Below are 22,645 nucleotides of genomic sequence, written 5' to 3' on the forward strand. Positions count from 1 at the left end.
GGGGGGGGGGATGGGCTAAATGAGTAAGGGGCACTAAGGATTCTACTCCTGAAATCATTGTTGCACTATATGCTAACTAATTTGGATATAAACTTTAAAAAATAAAAAATAAAATTAAAAAAAAAATGAAGGGAAATACTCTGTACCAGAAGGAAGGAGAAAAAAAAAAAAGAAAATGTGGTATAGATATACAATGGAATATTACTCAATGATCATAAAGAATGAAATGTTACCATTTCAACAACATTAATGGAACTAGAATGTGTTCTGTCAAGCAAAGTCAGTCAGTCAAAGATAAATATCCTATGATTTCACTCATATGTGGAATTTAAAATACAGAACAGATGAACATAGTGGAAGGGAGGGAAAAATAAGATAAAAACAGAGAGAGAAGTAAACCATAAGAGACCCTTAATTGCAGTGAACAAACTGAGGGTCGCTGAATAGGTGTCAGGTGGGAGGATGGGCTACCTGGGTGATGGGCATTAAGAAGGGCACTTGTTGGGATGAGCACTGGGTGTTATATAAAAGTGATGGATCACTAAATTCTACTCCTGAAACCAATATTACACTATATGTTAACTAACTTATATTTAAATAAAATTAAGAAACAAACAAAAATAAATAAAAGCAAAAACAAAAAAACCTGAGCTAGTATCAGCCTCAATTAGGAAAAACTGACAGCTTTTCATCTATAGTCAGGAACAATAAAGGGATGTCCCCTCTCACCACTGTTATTTAACACAGTACTAGAAGTCCTAGCCACAGCAATCAGACAACACCAATAGATAAAAGGCATCTAAATTGGCAAGGAAGAATTCAAGCTTTCAATATTTCAGATGACATGATTCTCTATATAGAAAACCCGGAAGACTTTACCAACAAGTGCTAGAACTGATAAACAAATTCAGTAAAATCTCAGGATACAAAGTCAACAAACAGAAATCCATTGCATTTCTATACACCAATAATGAAGAAGCATAAAAAGAAATTTAAAAATCAGTCCGATTTACAATTGCATCAAAAACCATACGATACATAGGAATATACCTACCAAGAGGTGAAACCTATATTATGAAAACTATAGAACACTGATGAAAGAAATTGAAGAAAACACAAAGAAACGGAAAAATATTCCATGCTCGTGGATTGGAAGAAAATTGTTAAAATATCTGTATTTCCCAAAGTAACCTACACATTTAATGCAATCCCTATCAAAATACCAACAACATTTTTCACAGAGCTAGAACAAACAATCCTAAACTTTGTATGGAACCAAAGAAGAGCCTGAATAGTCAAAGAAACATTGAACAAGAAAAGCAAAGCTGGAGGGATCAAATTCTGGACCTCAAGTTCTATTACAAAGCTCTAGTTATCAAAACAGTATGGTACTGGCACAAAAACAGTCACATATATCAATAGACCAGAATAAAAAACCCAACAATGAACCCACAACTCTATGGTCATTTAATCTCTGACAGAGCAGTAAATATTATCCAATGGGCAAGAGACAGTCTCTTCAAAAAATGATATTGGCAAAAATAGGGGCACCTGGTGACTCAGTAGGTTAAACTTCTGACTTTGACTCAGGTCATGGTCTCATGGTTCATGAGTTCAAGCCCCACATAAGGCTCTGTGCTGAAAGCTCAGAGCCTGGAGCCTGCTTCGGATTCTGTGTCTCCCTCTCTCTCTGCCTCTCCACTGCTCATGCTCTCTCAAAAAAATGAATAAACATTTAAAAAAATACAGTTTAAATAAATAAATCCATCCATCCATCCACTTTTTCTGGTTCAGCATCAGGATGAAAAAGCCACAAAGCAAGCCTATCTTTTTACCCTAAAAGTTGAGAGTATTGAATAGCATGACTCCAGTTACCTTATTAACAGAATCTCTTTTCTCTACCTTATTAAGAACGCTACTGTTGCCTGCATCTGAGTACACTTCCCATTATATGGTCCTATCTTTTTCCTATCTTTTAAAATAACCTATACTATCATCAAGAAATGGTATAGGGAGGCCCCCCCCCCGGGGGGGTTCAGTCGGTTAAGCTTCTGACTTTGGCTCAGGTCATGATCTCATAGTTCACAAGTTCGAACCCCGTGTCAGGCTCTGTGCTGACAGCTCAGAGCCTGGAGCCTGCTTCATATTCTGTGTCTCCCACTCTCTCTGCCCCTCCCCACTCTGTTTCTCTCTCAAAAATAAACAAACATTAAAAAAAAAGAAAAGAAAAGAAACGGTATAGGGAAAGACATCCTACCATCTTACAGGAGCATCAAAATCCCATATAATTAAAAATTTTAATAAATGCATATGCAAATTTTGAGATGCAGAGTTGTAAACCATTTACTTCACTAAGCTTATTTTAATTCTTTTTTCATTTCTTTAGTATTTATATCATCATTTGATGTGACAACGACAGATGGAAATGTGTGTTAAATTCTGCCACTAAGACTGGTTTTGTCTACTTCTTGAATTTTTACTACCTTTAGTTTTATATATTTCATATATTTAATGACTCAATGTTCATGGTTATGATATTTTACTGTCGTTATTTAATATTTTGTCAATATTTTTAAAAATCTTTCTTCCAAATTATGACTTTCCTATAGTGTTTTCTGATATTAATACTGACTACCCACTATCTTTCTCTTGGCATTTGCCTGGCCTATCTTCCACTCATTTCTTTGTCTGTTTAGCCTTTCAATTTCCAAGGGAACTAAATAGTTTTAATAGTGCCCACACAGTCTCTGCAAATATTTGCAAATTCAAATAGTGAACTAAAACAGGTCTCCTTTTTTGAGGATGAGCACACGGAGAAAAATACCTTTTTATTGGACTGGGAATCCAGTTGAACATAAAGGGCAAAATAGTGCTGATTCTAAGTGCAGGGAGCTCTCCACTTTGCTGAGGGCAGTCCTTGAAATCATGGGCATTTCATAATTAGGTGATCTTGGGCGGGTTCCTCAACCTTTCTGTCTCTCGGGTCTACCTCCTCTGAGAAATAAGGAAGATGACAATACATACTTTCTAGGATAGATGTAAGAGTTAAGTAGGTTAATCCACGTAAAATGCTTACAATACCAGGCACATTGTCAGTATTCAAAGGACGCGAAGTAGTATCACGATTCCTATTGTTACTCCTGTCACAGGATTTGTTCCATCTGTTTCCTACTTTTCTCTCTGGAGCCTGCTGTTAATGTTTAGGGGTCCATGACAGGTTCGAGCTGCAGCGACCAGTAGGAATATGAGCTTATGAAACCAGACTTGCCATTTTTTTCTTAACTCAGCAGAAAATGTTGTGTTTGACATGGTGAAATTTTTTCACAATATCAAAGGTCCCCTCAAACCTCCCTTCCCAAGGCAAATCCTATACTCAGCTTCTTAATGTTTGTTTATTTCTGAGAAAGACAGAGCGTGAGTGGGGAAGAGGCAGAGAAAGAGGGACACACAGAATCTGAGGCAGGCTCCAGGATCCGAGCTGTCAGCACAGAGCCCAACACAGGGTTTGAACTCAGAAACCAGGAGATCATGACCTAAGCCAAAGTCAGACACTTAACCAAATGAGCTACCCAGGCACCCCATGTATTCAGCTTCTTATGCTACCTTTCTGAATTATTGTCTAAGTCTTTAAAAACAAGGAAAAATGGAGAAAAACCAAAATGGTACTGTTCTGCCTGCACACAATACTCTGCACTTAATAATACCTCTTGTATATGGTACAGACTTTGCCCTATTTAAAGTATTCCCTGGCTTATCATTTTATTTTCAAAAATAAAAGTCACAATGAGTATCTTTGTAAATATGGATATATTTTCTAAAGGGTAAGTTTTTAGAAGTAGAATTCTAGGCCAAGAGCATGAGCACTTTTAATTTTGGTAAATATGCCAAATTGTCCTCTGTGGAGGTCATATCAACCCACATTCCCAATAGGGTTGGAGGGCAGAAAGCTCACTTACTCTCCAAGTGTATTAGCAAACCTTTTCATCTCTGCCAGTCTGGTAGCTGGAAACAGTATTTCATTACGGTTGTGATTTACCTGTGTTTCATTCAGAATGAGACTGGGTGTGTCTGCCTCTGTCATGGTCATCGTCTAACATTTGGGCTGATGAGACAGTGAGTGAGGCGGCATCAGTCTTTGCAGAGCAGCAGGCTTTGAAAGTCTACAGTGGTCAGCCTGAACCTCGTTACAGATATTTTAAAAAGCAAAACTGCAGGTTTCTTTAGCCTAATATTTTTGTTTCTTTTATTTCATACTTTTGTACCAATTCAATAACATTTCTAAATTGCACTGGCCGCAGAAGTTCTCAGGGAGTCTTTTACACTTCTATTAATTTTCTTTTCTGTGAAATTATACTAAGAAAATATAAAGAAGGAAATTCTTTTCTGCTTGCCTACAGCAATTTAAAGGCCAATGATGAATGGTTAGCTGGGAGAGCAAGGCTCCCAAAGCAAGGGAAATAGGGTGATTAGGTTTTGTATTTTAAATGAGGAATATGTACTTGGAATACATAAGCAAGAAGATACCCGTTTGTGCAAAAGAAAGAGGAACACAAAATTAATCCATTAATTACAAAGAATCAAGCATAAAAATACAACTTTTCCCAAAGAATAAAAATTTCTTCGTAGAAAAATGCTTTTTTTTTCTCCTGCTCCAGACTAAGGATAAATGAACAGACATGTGTTTAGACAAAGGACAATGTATTTTCAGTGTGAAAAACTGAATCATGTAATGCCAACAAATCAGAATATGGTTGGGGTGCCTGAGTGGCTCAGTCAGTTAAGCATCAGGCTCTTGATCTCAGTTCAGATCATGATTTCATGGTTCATGGGTTCCAACCCCGTGTTGGGCTCTGTGCTCAGCTTGGGATGGTCTCTCTCCCTCTCTCTGTGTCCCTCGCTTGCTCGTGTGTGTGTGTCTGTGTGTGTGTGTGTGTGTGTGTGTGTGTGTGTGTGTGTGTGCGCGCGTGCGCACACACGCATACTCTCAAAATAAATAAGCTTAAAAAATATTTAAAAAGAATATGGTTATTCACGTGAATCATTTCTTAGTGAGGTCATTACCCCTAAATGAATTGATATTTAATGAGTGGGTATTCATAATCTAAACCTCACCTAGATTTTCTAAAATCCCTGTTGCCGTACATAATTGCTCAGCTACAGAATCCTCAATGACAGTACCTGAATCATTGAGTTGTGTTGGACAATTTTATTGCTACATCAAACTGGTCAACTGGTCAACTGCCCAAATATTTTCTGTTTCCTATAGTCACATTCATTTTTCTATTGATCAGATTCTGGTTTAATCTAATTTTTCCATAATGATTCATCTTAACCTTTTACTGGAATTTCTATAGAAATTAAGAAGAATTAAACACTTGAGAACATGCATCTGAAAACTGCATTGCTGGATAAATGTTATCAGTAAAGAGAGTTAATAGTTCATCAAGTTATTGTTTTGACTACCATATCTATATATGATAAAAATTGTTTAAAATGTTGTACAATATCAAATCTAGTAACAGAATAAATTAATTAATGAATAGAACAGAATTGGGCCAGGAGAGAAGGGCCAGTTTCTTTAACAAACCTCAAGACAGCTTTCCCTTCTCACTTTAACAGTTTTGACTCAACACGATTTTACCAATAATTACTCATCCTCTTACCCAAAGAAGTAATAATAAACACTGGTGTAGAAAATATTTGAGGTATCTGTCCGGTACCTTCTGGAAATACCCTTTCTCCTTCATACAGTTAGATGTCTTAAGAAGAGACACTTCACAGGGCGTCTGACAGTCAGTTAAGCATCTGACTCTTGGTTTTGGGTGAAATAAAGATGTCAAAGTCATGAGATTGAGCCCCACATGAGGCTCTGCTTTGGGCTTGAAACTTGCTTGGGAGTCTCTCTTTCTCCCTCTCTCTCTGCTCCTACCCTACTTGTGTGTGCATGAGTGCATGTGCATGCATGCTCTCCCTCTCGCAAAATAAGTGAAAAAGGAAGAAGAAGAAGAAGAAGAAGAAGAAGAAGAAGAAGAGAAAGAAAGAAAGAAAGAAAGCAAGCAAGCAAGCAGCACCTCATTCAACCAAACCCTCCCTAAGCCCTGGCCACAAAGAGGAGTACCTGACTCAAGCTGGTTTCAGGTTTGGAACTAAAGAAATCATTAACCAGTCTCACCAAGAGTTTGAATTTGTGAGAAGTAAAGCTAGGGAGTTATCAATGGCAACAGAAGAATAGAGGCAAAAACAGAAAGACAATCGCTTGTGACAAATGTCAAAAGGTAAAGGAACATACAGTTGACTGCTTTCAGATGGATGGGTCAGGGAAGACTTGGAGAAGTGGCATTCGAACTGGGTCTTAACACATGGATAAGAATTGAACATTCATTCTTTATGTGTGCCAGAAGGGGCTTTAGTGCAATTTTGGAAGTTTCTCTGTTGTTTTCCCTTCTGGAGACCCTCACTTCTAAATCACAAGCCAGTTATTTGGATATATACATAAGTATGTGAGTATGTATGCATACACATACACACATATAAAAATTTAAGAATAAAGTTATATGAGTAGGGATGTTAAGTGCAGCTTTATTCTCATTAGTAAAGAGAAACATGAATATTTCTGTTATATATATATATGTATGCACAGTTAATAATGACAACACATTATGACATAGAATGGCAAACAGATCTGTAAAAATTGTATTCCAGATACCTATGTATCTTTTGAAAAATTTTTATGCCGTGTATTTATTTCCATTTTTATTTTTGTCAAAGTTATGCATGAACACAGTTCAGAATTAATAGCTCTTGTTTTTAAAAAAACAGCATGCCTCTGACCTCCCATATGCCACTGCTTCCTGATTTCTAGAGGCAACCACTTCTGAATCCTTTAACAATCTTTTATTAATTTTTATTTTTCTGAGTAATTTACTTTAATTGCTTCTTCTTGACCTTTGAGTTTTAGACACTATTGACTTCCCACTGTGAAGATGAGGCTCCCGCCCATGCATTCATATTTCCCATTTCCTATTAAGATAACAAAACATAATTTTTATTAAATCAATGTTCATTTTCAGCCATGGTGGACTATTCACTATACTATGATCATTTTGTGTTTTCTATACAACAGAAACTCTTCCCTCCAAATTACTTTATTTATTTCTTTGTTTCTTTATTTTTGGTGTATGCTTTTCACATTGGAGGCTTTTTCAAATGCCCAGTGATCCTCTACAGTCTGCTCCCACTTATGACTCAGCCAAAAAACTGTTGATTAGAAAGTCTACCTGTGGTGGACAGAGATGGTTGTTGAATGTGTATTCTTTTTAGGGTTGTCTGCCTAAATTAATCCACTGGAGGTAGTCAGCATCTTTACTTAGAGGATCAATCATTCCTCAGAGACAGTTTCTTCAATTCTTGCTTGTGGATATAATCCTAACAGGCAAGCTGGGAGAGTCAACATAGATATATCAATCTTTACTTGATTCCCCTGCTTCTCTGTCTCTGCAGGACAGAGACCTTCTAGAGAAGACAAACCTGCCAGCATCAGAGGAAAGCAGTGGCCGATTGAGCAGAGGAGAGGAGCAAACTGGGTGACTGGCTTTCTGGAAAGACTTTCAACCAAAATTCTTGTTTTCAACCCACTTTTGTCTCCACTTCCAGCACTTTCTAGCATCAGCAATTCTGGAGCCCTTTGCAGGTCTCATGGTATAAATCAGTTGGCTTCTTTGCTTTCTCCACTGTGTAATTAGGATTCAGCATTCTGGGATCTGCTAAGTCAGTTTTAATTCTTCCATCTGTTCTTTGGCTTCCAATGTTTCATTACTGACATTTCCTCTTCTGTTTGTCCTTAGGTATCTATCATCTTTAAAAATACCTGTACTGTCATTTTATTGAATTTTCAGGAGGGAGCAGAGGCTACTGCCTATTCAACTCACTGTGCTTAACTTCCCAATTTGCATTTTATACTAGACTTTTATTTTTTAAAGACTTCAAAAATTAGGCCTCAAGTAGCAATGTCTGCTTATTTATTGTAAACCCCAAAACACTAGATTTTCTAGCAACAAACTTGGAGTCAGTTTTTTTTTCCCCCCCTCCAACTGTATGTAAGGGGATAGCAGGCAGTACAAATATGTTTTAAAATCATTTGATATGATATTTAACTCAGCCTTGGTCCTGGAACCTGGGTAAACAGAGTTTAAAATGTGCACTCTGACAAATATTGAGTATTTGTATCCTAACTTTTGGAAACAGTGTACTGAAAGTTTTCTTTCTGTTTTGGAGTAAACAAAAGGGTCCCAAAAATGAAACAAAAACTTGAACATCTGTGAGACCTGAACATCTAAGTCTGAGATACTTAAATTATTGAATACCTGCGACCTTATCCCCATAAATTATTGTTAAGAAATTTAAATTTCAGGAACAAGTGAAGGCACTTTTCCCTACACCTAAGAAGTGTGCCATCTATCTTAATACTGAAACTTTTTTCAAACATGTTAATTTGAGGAAATTCTAGAACAAGTTTTGAAATCTTATTTGACAAGAATTCCTATACTTGTTTTTATCTCAACCAAAGGATATACTCAGTGGTCCACGAATATTTACCAGACTTTAATATTTCACTAAATGTCTCAGACATCTAAGAAGTAGCTTACCCACAGTATAGTTATCCATGCCGTCCAAGCAGAGACCTCTTACTAACTAGGTCATCAAAACACAGTGAGGGCTAGAGAGAACAGCCTCTCTTCAGCTTATGGAAGAGCATATGAGGAAGATTCATCTCAGGAGAGGATGGTGATCAAATCCAGGGATTTTTGCAGCAGCTCCCATTGATAAATACTAGGTTATATTGACTATGTGCACCACAATAAACCACCATTTATAACCAGTTCAAGTCAACACTGATAGAGGTGAAAAAAAATTTCTACAAAACATTTTCACTTGCCAAGGTTAAGATAAACAACTATTCTTCAAAATCGTCTCAACAAAAACAGAGGCTATGTGCCTGAATCTTCTGGGCTACATCCATCCTTCAAAAACTATTCCCCTTATCATTTTAGGGCACACAAAAACCTCTTGGGAAGAAAATGGTTAGTTTAATTGGAGTCAGAGCCTATGGCCATCTTGATATCTTAAGTAACTCACTGGTGCCAAATTCCCCAAGCTATTCTCAGTGTCATTATAGGACTGTGGTTCTGGAATCAGAGATTTGGATTAAAACCTGGGCCTGCCACCAATAAGCTGTGTATTTGGGGGGAAGTCAGGTAAACTCTTCTATATAAAATGGAAAGGAATCTTAGAATTCTTTTGATTGTTCATGTCAAAAACCCTACTTAAGGTGGCTTAACTAAAAACAAAAAAAAATGCATTGGCTAGCATGATTTATTGGCTCTGCTTTCTTTTGGGTTGGCTTCATTTATGGGAAGATTCTTCCCATGGAGCAGCAAAAATGGGCCCTTATCATTCCAAGTATACAGATATCCCCAATACTAGAAAACCCAGATAAAAAGGCAAGGTGTCTCTCCCCACGAACCCCATGAATCTCCAACATGGATTCTGGATTTTTTGGGGGGTCGGTTTTCACCCATGGGATAATAATTTTGGCTACTGAGATTAGTTTTTAAAAATGGCAGATTTTATCTATGTTACATAGAAATGAAGGCACAATTACCTTCTGTACCATCACAATTACATGGAGGCGTAGTTCCAGAAATAAAAAGCCAAATGCAATTTAAAAATTGTACAAGTCTACAACATGGCCTACCCATTCCTATTTTACAGAACCACTATGACAAATTCACAAGGTAACTTCAGCAAAGCAGTGGACATAATGACTTTTGGCAATTATTTTTTAAAAACCTTACTTATATAGATAAGCTAATTGTATCCAGGTGTTTTACCCATTTCTTTGAAAGCTAGATATGTGCCTTTTGCTCAGTAGTCTCCCGTAAGCATCTAATCAGATGCTGTTTAATTTCTAAGCATGCTAAACATGATTAGTTAAAGCTAGAACCTTCAAACAAACTTCTTGCTTCAAAAATAAAGTCTGAAAACCTTAGCAAAGTACAGTTTCCAACCAATATTAAAAGTCACACGCTGCCAAAAACCAGAAAATTGCCCCACAGTCAACTTTAACCTCCACCTGAACTGGCTGACACAGAGGCCATAAACAGCCATAGAAATCATTGCAAATTTGGTATGTTATAAAAATTCTGAATGCAGTCCTGAAAGTGAGATCTAGATGTTAAAAACTGTATGCTCTTGCTCTTTCAGCATGTATCTTAAAACCCAAAAATTAGAGACAGTGATAATTTTTTTCTAAGGTCACCATTACAACTGCAAGGGTGGTTTGTGTACACACTACTTTAACCCTTTCGGGGTCCTCCCTCTGCTACTTATAAGATGATGTTTATCAGGTAGCCAGACAACTGTGTGTGATATAATTTATAGGTGAACTTAAATCCTTATTTGTCTCCTACAAGAAGAGTATGGTTAGTTATATAGTAACTAACTTAAGATAGGGTGCTTATATACTGCAATTCTTTGGGATTTCTGATGCAAATATAATGAGAACAGAGATTCAGAGGTGGGAAATTATACCAAGTGAATGCTTAGTAGTACAGTTTGCGCAGAAAAGAGAACACAAAGAAGAAGCTATGGGAAATAGTCATGACACATTTTAAAGAATATCTGATGAAAGCAGTTTACAAAAAATTGGATTCTAATATTTCTGCTTATAGATGAATCAATAAAAATTATTTTAAAGAGAGGATTCTATAGACCTTTACAACTCCAGAGTGGCTCTAACTCAATGCTCCTTTCAATATACAAAAAAAGTCAAAATTATTTCAACTTTGAGAAGAAAAAGAGCTCTCTCTTACACCCACTGGATCATTTTCTGGTCAAGCTCTCCTACGTTTTTGTTTTTTGTTTTTGTTTTTTTTTTTTTTTTTGGTTGTTGTTGTTTGTTTGTTTTTGCGGGAGAGTAAGTACTACAAATTATGTGAGCTGCTTTTTAGAGCATGAATTCCACGTATTAAACTTTTTTGATTTGGTGCTGAAACTAAAGTAGTGTGGCTTTTTTATTAGGCAGTTGCTTTGATTGTACTGGTTTACTTACTGCCCACTACCAACCTTATTTCCAAAAGCTGGAGAGGAACCTGCTGTTAGCCTAATTGTCAACACACACCCTGGAGGAGGAAGGGGGATCATTTCCCAGGACAAAGACACCACACAATCTTTCTGGGAAAAGTCTTTCCATTAGTTTTCTTGGCCCCCAACTTGACCATGTGTTACTTTTAGCCTTGGAAATTTCTTCAAGCTTTATGGATTGTCACAGAGAAACCTTCTTATAGGAGAGCCCTGACTGCTCAGTTTAAATCTGGCAATGTTGCATGTGGCTATACAATGAGGAAATTTGTTTTGTTAATTTCCAGAGACTGACTTCTTTGTGCATGATGGTATTACTTACCAACAATAACTAAAGGCATGGAACTCTAAAAACCCCAAGAATGGAATCAAATAATGATAGATCAAAACCTACATTGGCATTTGAGTGAGGAAAAACACCAAGTACATGTATCACCAAGAAAAATCCAATCCCTATTCTGTAGGTAGCTATTTTGAATGATAACTTTCAGAATTAGTCACCATTTGTGGAGAGAAGGGAGGTGAAAAGTTTTTATAATAGATGATATCATCTCCAGATAGCAATCAGTAAACTGGTATGCTGTTCCTTACTATTAACAGTGGAAAATACAAATAAACACCTTCCCCTCAAGTAGTTTACAATCTAAAATTAGAGATAAAATATATTAAAGAGATATAGTAACAAAGCATCATAAAACTGACAATCAAAATTGTCATAAAAACATCATTGAGTTGAAAAGGCAGCATATATAATTTCATGTTGAGAGAGTCTCATGAAAGGGTGAAATTTTAACTAGGACCTTTAAGAAAAGGTAGGATTTTGATAGAGAAATGTGTTGAAAATCTCTTTGTAGGGAGAACAGAGTGAGCAAAGACATGGAGGAAAAACAATGTTAAAGGAATTGGATTGGAATTGAAGCTTTGTGTGAGAAAAGTAGATTAGCTCCAAAGGTATATAAAGGGTAAATTGTGTGAGCCCTCAGATGCAGTATAAAGGGATTTAGTCCCAAAGGCAAGGGAGATTAACCTTAAAGAAGATTGATGTATGCAGGGTGAGCTGGACCAGGGAGAGGCTAAAAACGCTTTGAGCATAAGCTAATCTTTGTGTGGCCTTTCAAATTCGGTGCAAGTGATCTCGAAGCGGATGGAGCCAGCGTGGTATCAGTGGGAATGGAAAGGAAAGGATGGATTCAGGAGATACAGCAAAGGAATGCCTGATTAGAGGAAAGGCTATCAGACTTTCTGCGTCTGGGTGACTAGAGAAGTGTGATACAGTAGCAAAAATGTGACATCAAAGGGATGGTTTGTGTAGGGGGAAAAAGAATGGGTTTGGTTTTAAAAACGAGTTTTAGTACTGATGTCCAATGAGGAGTTCTGAAACCATAACTGGAGAAATAAATTTAGTACCTTTATAAATAAGTGAAGCCACAACTGTAAAAGGAGACCCCAAAAGGGATGAGTAGAAGGAAGAAGAATGAACCCCAGGAATAGCCAAGCTTCAGGATAACAAGTTAAGGAAGAAGAGGCAGCAATGAAGAAAAAAAATTAGGTGGACAAGACATGTACAGGGGGATAAGGAACCGAACATTGAGCAGCAATAGAACAAAACAAGGGCCGGGGGACATGGGCACGGATTCCAGGAGGGCAGAGCTCTCCTTTGGAGCCCCGTGTCCTCAGAACACACAACCATTCTCTGCTCTCCACTATGTGCACTTCCAGATGGCCCTGCAGAGTCATCTATGCCAGGATCCAGGTGGGCTAATTCATTCAAGGGAGTATTTTAGTCTCACTCGGATGCCCAAATAAAGCCACCATTTCCCATGAGCCTTATCTATAGTAGTACTAACATTTTCATCTCTCCTGAGAAGGAAAAAAGGGAAGTCTTAAGGCAAGAGACAGGGAGAAAGGAGAAAATGTTACATAAAGTAAGATGCTATAGAAAAATTAAGAAGTATGAGGGTTGTCGGCTGAAAAAAAGGATTAGAAAAAGTCTTCTGAGAAGGCATCTGAGGAAGAGAAACACCTTATTTTTTAAGGAAAGCTGTTTCAGTAGTCAAAAAGTTTGCTGCCTTCACTATTCACAAAGAGAAAAAATTTGAGAATTTCCTATAGCTCAGTATACTGAATTGAACTTGGCAGAGTTCATTAACTGTAATGGTGCCCTCAAAATTACATCCCAAAATATGAATCCATAATCAAAAGTGTTCCACAGTTTTTGTAGCATTGATTTTGCATAAGTGAAAATTAATAGAATATTCACCAGTGAACAAAAAGTTTTCTCTTTATTAATTTGGAAGGGCTACAATGACTTGAGTAGCCAAAGTTCTGTGCAGTGAAAGCAAATAAACACCAACAGCTTCCTAATTGAACAGGCACACTACTGTGTTTTGAAATATTCAGTGAAAAATTTTCAGGCTTGGAAGTGAGCTGCTCAGGGTCTCTTTCCTCCATATGTCCTGTAACAATTAAAACCTCAATACTACTTTGAGGAACATTTAACACCAGTTTCCTGCTTTCTTCAAATAATAAATGTGGCTGCTAAATCAACTGTAGACTCATAAAGCTAAAAGAAATCTCAGGATCATCAAGTCCTAGAAGAAGCATAAAGGGTATTACCTAAGCAGCTTAATCAGAGATGTATATTTCTATACTTGTGAAAAGAACTTCACATTTTCAATTTCTATTGGCTAACGAGTCAGTGATTACTATGTAGATTCATTCCTACCTTTTCCCTAGTAACCAATCTGTGCTTACAATAAAGGGATTGAGGTTTTCTAAAACATATTTTTAAATATTAAATACATGCATTAATATATGCATAAGCCAGCAAGTATGGTTACGTCAGTCAAAATTAGTTTGGGCTGTAACAACTGAATCCCAAAAGAATAGTACCTTACACAAGCATTTTATTTTTCTCATATAAAACTCTAAGGAAGGGCAGTGTGGATGATTAGGGCCACTCTGCTCCCAGCCTTCTTCCAACTTTTGTTTCCCTTTGTAAGGTCTCAATCGGCAAGATTTCCCTATGGTCCAAAATGGCTACCTCTAATTACCTTTACCCAAATAAATGTGGTCTCTCATATTGTGTATTATAAATAGCTCTGTAATGAATTCATTTACACAGAAACCTTTGTTTATATCTCCCATTTACCTTGAGTGAATTCCTAGTGCCAAAATAATCATTCAGAAAGGGTATAACAAATGATAACTTCACCATCAGCCTATAGTAGTACCCTTTTTACCAACACATGCCCTTGACAAAACGGAGTATATCATTTCCTCAATTATTTGACAGGTGAAAATGTTTTCTGGTAATTTTAATTTGTACTTATTTGGTCATAAGTGCCCTTGAACAACTTTTGTGAATACTAACTACTCACACTTATTTCTCTTGCAAATTATCCTGATACCATGGTAATTTGTTTGAAGCTGGAATAAGAAGACTGTATGAAAACATTTTGCATATTATAAGATGCTTTATAAATAGGAGATGTTTTTAGAGTCTGATTAATAGTAAGAATGTCTTCCCTTTCTTCTTTCGGGATTATCATTCAGATCAAGTAAATATTATATGTGACAATGCTGAACATAGTTTATATGTAGAATGCACTTGGATATTTGTAAAATTTCTTTAGTTTGTTGATGAATTGGCACCCATGCAAAAGGTAGGAAAGGAACATGTGCAGTTTTTCCCATGGTCATCACTTTACTCATGACCTATCTGCACAGGAGCATGGAGCATAGTCCAGGAGCATGGAAAAAGTATGTTTTCTAGAAAGTTCCTTCCAAAATCTACATCAACAGTAGAGAAATCAGGTTTACGGGGGAAAAAAAAAAAAAACACACACACACAGTAAGATTTGAAAAAGAAACGGGGCTACTTTTGACACTTCTAAAAGGAATTGTCACTAGGAGTTTTGAAACTAACCTCACCTTTCTTCTAAGAGCAAACAGAAGGAGCAATGATGCAGGAATTACCTTAATATCCCCCCTTCTCATTAAGTTACCTAAACCCACACACAGCATTGTTTGCTTGCCTTAGTATCAAGAGATGATGCTGTATACATTCCCCATGCAAGCTCATTTCTGGCCAAGGCTGTAACTAATATGTGTATTTTCATCTCTCAAATACAAACTTCCAGTTACATCTCGCTATAGACCAGTTAACCCATATTTACCAAAAACTAAATTCATCTATATATTTTTGCATTTGGTGTCCCTTAAGGAAACACATTACTAACACTTTGCTAAAATCAAAATATCTTTTCTGTGAGTGACAATAAGCATTGCAAATGCATATAATTTATGTTAATAGGATATGCAGATTTGGAACACAAAGAAAAAGAATGATGGCAATATTATCCTCCTCTACCTTATTTATAAATTTTTATATATTCTGATTATACTGCTTATTTCAAAGCAGAATATGATTTTATCAGAATTTAATCTATTCGACTTATGCTATTATTATTTTTATGCGTGTTTTATTAGTTGACTTGTCATGGTTGCTGGTTATTTTTGGGAGTTTGGTAAGATATTAATGCAAAAGAAATTAAAGGAAAAAATGCATTTACTAAATAATCCTAATATTTAAAATGCTTCACAGGAAATGAAATGAGTATTTCCAAAAATGAATATTGTTTAATAAATCTTAATTATCTTTTTCTGGAGAAGAGTCAAACTTAACTAAGTCTTGGCTACTGAAAATTCTATGTCTCTGTCAAGGAGCAATGAAATGTTTCCTAAATGGCTTTGGAACTCGAGTGCAGGGCACAATACCTACATGAAGGGTGGTTCTTTATACGGTTGGGAAAAATAAGCATAATGATTCAAGTGCCATCTATAGGAAATGTTCAAGTATGTTAAGAAAGCTTGCAGAGTTGATTGATAAGTAATCTTTAGATAATAAATCTCGGGGCGCCTGGGTGGCGCAGTCGGTTAAGCGTCCGACTTCAGCCAGGTCACGATCTCGCGGTCCGGGAGTTCGAGCCCCGCGTCGGGCTCTGGGCTGATGGCTCAGAGCCTGGAGCCTGTTTCCGATTCTGTGTCTCCCTCTCTCTCTCTGCCCCTCCCCCGTTCATGCTCTGTCTCTCTCTGTCCCAAAAATAAATAAACGTTGAAAAAAAAATTTAGATAATAAATCTCTTATGCAAAATGAGCTAAGTCTTTGGGCCTTAATTCTGAAATGAGTAAGAATTTCTCATGCAAGGCAAACCCTGGACTTTAGTTTCCACCTCCCCTATTAGTGCTGGCTTTGTCTTTAGATCGTCTCTGCTCTGGGTGCATCAAGGTGACTGAGTGTGGCTCAATGTCTGATGCATTAGTTGCAATCTTTTCACTCTGATGATGTGTTATGAGTGCTGCTGCTAGCAGCTGTGATTGTTGTTTGTAATTATCTCTATTTTCCTGATAGGCGGTCTCTTGCTCCTACAGCTCTGAAGCAATCATCTGCAATGTTGACTTCTCAAAGCAGTAATACTCAGGACAGAATTGCCTCCCACTTTATTTGTCTACAAATGTCAAACGTGTATTGCCTGAAGCTGCTGTCATGCACTATGTGAAATGGAGAGGGTCAGTTATTGCCTAAAAATTTAAATAAAATAAACACTGGACATTAAACTGAGGAAGACGAAGGCCAGGATGACAAGTTTTATCTGGACTGAACGTGTGGATTGGTAATGGCTGCCTGTGCTGAAGACGGTGAATCTGTATTTAATCCTAGCAGAAAGCTGTTAATTATTCATTAGCAATGTCTACCCTCAGTGCATGGGTCGTGATTCAGATCTGTTCATTTGGGCCAAGGGATTCTAGACAAATCTGATTGTCATCAAGAGTTGTTATATAATCTGTGAAGTAAATTGCTTTTAAAATCCATCAGTAAGCAGTATAATATATACAGGTATGGGTTAACTTTAATACTCAAGGCAAGGGCATCCAGTTAGCATTTGAAATAGATTAAAGAGGAATCCACACTCAGAAAGTGCACTTAGGCATTTCAAATATTTTATCAAAATCTTTACAAGAAATTTTGTTAATCACAAAGAAACTCAGCAGTAAATTTTCATTGCTAAAATGAATGATTTCTGAAATATATGATTGGCTAAATGCGAGATTAATGAAGATGGCATAAAAATTCAACAAACCCAAATTGGCAATCACTTGATATTCAAGACTCCAAAGGCCTTGGGCCACTCCATTTCAGCAACAACTCTGTCATTTGACCCCAGTAACCAGTGGCTGACATGGCCATCAAAATATTGTAGCATTGGCCTCAGGTTAAATTTTTCATGTAAGCTACCTGTCAGAGTGGCTAAGGACAGAGAGATGGATGTTCCAGAGAAATCAAGAACAGATTTTATGCATATGTTTTTTCCTATTCATTAATAAAGGTTTATACATTAGGCAGAACTGGGGTTTAGGCTAAGACTTGCTTTCAACATCAAGTATCACCCGGTAACATCAAAGGTAGCCTCCCACATATCTCTATTTATCTGATGTGACATTGTTGCGCCAAACTGGCTTAGACTAGTTCACAAAAAGTGGTTACTCTTTTGTTTGAGATGGTTATCCCAGCTCCCTAGGTTTCTTTGTTCCTTTTTCTCAGATACATTTTATGTGTAATGCTTTGTTGAAAATTGTTTTCTCCACCATCCTTCTCTGCACTTCTTCCTTGCTATTTTTTTAACCATAGCATTAAAGGAGGCATTTTAGTAGAATGTATGTTTCAAATGGAGTAATGACAAATTCTCTCCCAAGTTTAAACTCACAGAATTTATAGTTATCAAAGTCTATAAGAGCCCTGATATGCTTAAGGCGTATGCACTCTTTTTTTGCAGGCTAAAAGACCAGTCATCTTCTATTTGTCACGTATCTAAGCCACTTAAGGAAGAACAAAACACAGCATGGGTTCTAGGCCAAGGAGCTGGAAGACCAGTTTTGAGCCACTGCCAAGTCCAGAGCACCACTGGTCACACAAATGAAATGGCAGCTTCCCTTCTGTTTTGCCAGGAAGTCAAGAGCTTTGCTGCCCACAAAACAAAATTTCAAACATTTTACTTCATCAGTATGACCCAAGACATGTGTGAATTCTGCATTTAAATCTTCCACCTTTGACTATGAAAGAAGATATTATTTGTTGTTGGGTAATTATCTGTGATTATTTCCTCAGTCTCTATTTTATATTTATTGAGAGTCTCTGGTCTGAGAGGTCCAGTTCAAGTAATGACAAAGTAGTTGGTATCAGAGTAACTCTCCCACATAAAACAATTAAAACTTTGAAAAAAATTATTAAACTGGAGAAAAGAACTGCACTGAGGGATATCCACATTTACATGGCTTTTCCTCTATAGGAGAGTCTCACCAGGACACAGCAGCAAAGTAGAAACCAAGCAGAAAGCAGAAGGTTTTTGAGGAGGAGGTGTCACAGGACAAAGTTCAATTAAAGTTATGCCATTTTGTGCAATTATTAAGAAAATTGAAGGTATTTGTAAGTTTGTCATATTAATTGGAAGTATTTACTATTCAGAAAGATGATTTTTTTATTTTGCACGACTGTACTTTTGCACAAGTGAAATATTTAAGAAGAATATTCAACATATAGTATATAATCTATAAATTCAGCTAAGTATATTTGAAGATGTCAATTAAGTTTCAAATGGTGCCAAATATTATTTCAAAAGTAATTTAAAATGATGGTTAAAAGTTGCTAGACTTACAAATTACGACAGTAAGATGTGTAAGCTAAAAAGAAGTTAAAGAATTACCAAGTCTTTGAATTCACATAACTTTAAAAAATAGTTCTAATTATTGGAACCATAAGTTAACCTTTGGGTAGTTATTCAATGAAAAAAGAAGAATCGTCAGAAATACTAAACATCTTACACTGTCAGAGACAGGAACAGAACTACTCCAACAAGGTGCCAATGGAAGTTCAAAGTTCAAGCAAATAGGCAAGACTGAGGATCTGAAGGAGCTGACAAGCCAGAGAGAAGAATGCAGCAAAACACCAAAAATAGCAAAAACAGGAAGGATCTTGATGACTACCAAAGTCACCCTTTGTTCTAGCCAGGAAATGTGTGTGTTGGGGGGTGGGGGTGGAGGTATTAGATATAGATACTTAAAAAAAAAAAAAAAAAAAAATGGGCAGTAGTCAGCCTTTTTTTCCTTTTTATGAAGCCAGAACCTATCACATACTGCAGTCACTGAACTGTAGGAGAAAGTTACAGGCCACAGAGAAAACCTGCACCAGAGTAAATTGATGAACCCTACAGATCCATCATTATTTATTCTTAGAAATCAATTAATTCTGTTCAATAGCAGAACCTTAACCAGAGTTTGGACAATAAGCTACTTTTCTTTACCATGTGATTTCTGGCTTCACTTTTTATTTTTAATGCTACCACATTTAGGAATATACACAAGAACCTAGCATAGTTATGTACTTGTTCGTTTTAAAACCCACCTTATATTTGGGAGAGTAAAATCTCTATTTATAACAACACAGATCACTAGACAACAGAGTCCTGCCTGAAATTATTTTCATCTCCACTATGAAATTTATTTTCTTCCCATTTACATTTTTTCTCCAAGGCATATTAGAGTTTTCTCAGTATCATGGAAACTCATTGAAAATAGATACTGAGGGGCACCTGGGTGGCTCAGAAGGTTAAGCGTCCGACTTCGGCTCAGGTCATGATCTCATGGTCCTTGAGTTCGAACCCTGCGTCGGGCTCTGTGCTGATGGCTCGGAGCCTGGAGCCTGCTTCTGATTCTGTGTCTCCCTCTCTCTCTGCCCCTCCCCCGTTCATGCTCTGTCTCTGTCTCAAAAATAAATAAACATTAAAAAAAATTAAAAAAAAATAGATATTGACTTAACTTTTCTGATTGACTCACACTCCTAGGTACTGTTGGGTGTCCAAAAACACTTTTGTTATTCAAGTAATTATGTTTATACAGACTCTATTGCATGTGCTGTCAAGTAAGTAGAGCTCATGGGCTAGAGACTCATTCAGCCCCCTCATTATTATTTTAAAAAATCTAATGGTATCAACCAGTTGTTCTGAAACATCTCCCTTCCCTGCACTTTTGGGATGTGTGATAATTCCTATCAATAGCAGGGGCTCGCTCTGGCTAAAGTAAGGGTAGGGACCAACAGGGATGGATTTTTAAAGAAGCTTAGATGAATTTTTACTATTACCCTTCACCAAAATTCCCCTGGAAATAACTTGTACAAATGGTAGGTTAGTGGTCGAGAACGATAAGCAATTTAGGTGGGTAATTTGCTTTTAGGAAAATAAAACTTTATAGAAGCACAGAGCTATTATAATTTGCAAATAAATTGCTCCTACAGCATGGTAGGTAAGAGCTTGTACTCTTGAGCCAAATGATGGGTTCAACGATGCTACCACTTACTTAGTTCATGGTATTCAGTAAGTTCCTAAAACTCTGGTGCCTCCCATCTCCTCATTTTGCAACACAGGAAAAACAAAAATGTGAGTACCAGCTTAATAGCCTTGTGACACTTAAATGGGTTGATACTAGCAGAGAGGTAGAGACTGTGCCTGGCCAAAACAGAAGACGAACAAGCAGCAGTAGCAGAATTCAGGAAGTATAAGCTGTTATTGTTTTCATAGCGTTAAACCAATATGCAGCCCATCTGTAATTATTTTATATGCTTGCAAGTACTAATATGCATTATTTTATAATACATATGTATTAATCTACCCAGGCTGCCATAACAAAATATCACAGATTGGGTGGGTTTAACAACAGAAATTTACCTTCTCTCAGTTTTGGTATCACAAAGTCCAAGATGAAGGCCTCAGAGGTTGGGTTCTGGTGAAGGCTCTCTTCTTGGGCCTTTGTTCTGTGTGCGCGCACACACAGGCAAAAAGGGGAAGACAGGGAGCAAAGGAGAGGGGGAAAGAAGGAGAGATAGAGACTCATGGGGAGGAAAGGAAAAGAGGAAAGTGGGAGAGGGTAACAGGAGAAAGGGAGGAAACAAGGAGAGAAGGAAACAAGGAAAGGAGGGAGGGAGAGTGGGAGAGAACTCTTCCATCCTCTTCTTCTAAGGACACTAGTCCTATTCAATTAGGGCCCCTCCTTATGACTTCATTTAACCCTAATTACCTCCTTATAGGCCCTGGCTTCAAATACAGTCACACACGGGGTTAAGGCTTCAACTTGTGAATCTGGGGGTAGGGAAGGGTATACAATTCAGTCCTCAACAATTCAGTCCTTTACATATAATCCATGTATTTCACATTTTTTAGCCAATCTCACCAGAATATCCCTCCCCACTAATTAGCCCACATTACTTTAGCTGAATTACTCAATAGAAGAACAATTTAGGGGCGCCTGGGTGGCGCAGTCGGTTGAGTGTCCGACTTCAGCCAGGTCACGATCTCACGATCTCACGGTCTGTGAGTTCGAGCCCCGCGTCAGGCTCTGGGCTGATGGCTCGGAGCCTGGAGCCTGTTTCCGATTCTGTGTCTCCCTCTCTCTCTGCCCCTCCCCCGTTCATGCTCTGTCTCTGTCTGTCCCATAAATAAATAAAAACGTTGAGAAAAAAAAAAAAAGAAGAACAATTTAATGATGCTTTGTAAAATTAAATTCCTAGTCGCAACCTTCCTATAAAACTGACATTTTCAGGTAGAACTGAATTAATCATACCTCTAATCCAATATTTGCCTATATCCTACCTAAATACTTCATAAGGGAGGGCGGATTGGGCAGAGGAAGGGGTAGCAGCCCACAGATGGTACCACAATAATTAAGTCACAATTATCTTCTGGAGCTTCCTCAAAATATACCTTTTTCACTAACCTCTCCAACTCTGCGAAGTATTATGTAGTTATCTTTAGATACTGTTCTAAGAACTCCCCAGATTTCTCCCATGACTTCCCTCTCTCCAGAAAATTATACAACAAATATTTCCCTGCCAGACCCATTGGCTGCCAGAGCCCATCAGCCTCCAATTCTCAGCGAATATCAAACACAGTTATTTAGAGTTTTCTAGCAATGAGCCAGATACCTTCTTATTCTCCAAGTCTATGAACCCAATTATTTTTCAGAAGAGATTTTTTTTTTAAAGAATCAGATCGTGTCTGATATATTGATGCCATTTAGCTTTATAAATACTTTTTAAAAATAACTTCAACTTCCTTCATCTGGCAGTTGTTAGTTTTTCGTCACTATTGTAAGGTCTTTTTGTTCCTGTTCAAATCACATTCAAGATGTGTAACTCTAGAAAAACAATTTATCTGAGAAGTGTACTGGCCACGCCAACATATCAAAATCATAATGGTGCACAAAGAGCAGCAAAAGGGGGAAAATGCATGGAAATATGAATGTTGGCAGGGACCTGGAGAAGAAAGTAGGTACTGTTCACTACAGTAAGTTTCAGAGTTAACTTTGAAATAACAGACATAAATATAATAGTTTACATATAAAATCAGCAGAGCTGGCTTATACTGGTTCGTAAGAACAGGCTTATTAAAATTTTAGG

This window comes from Herpailurus yagouaroundi, unplaced genomic scaffold, assembly GCF_014898765.1.
Source record: "Herpailurus yagouaroundi ecotype Mexico unplaced genomic scaffold, PumYag 29, whole genome shotgun sequence".
In the NCBI taxonomy this organism is placed as follows: Eukaryota; Metazoa; Chordata; class Mammalia; order Carnivora; family Felidae; genus Herpailurus; species Herpailurus yagouaroundi.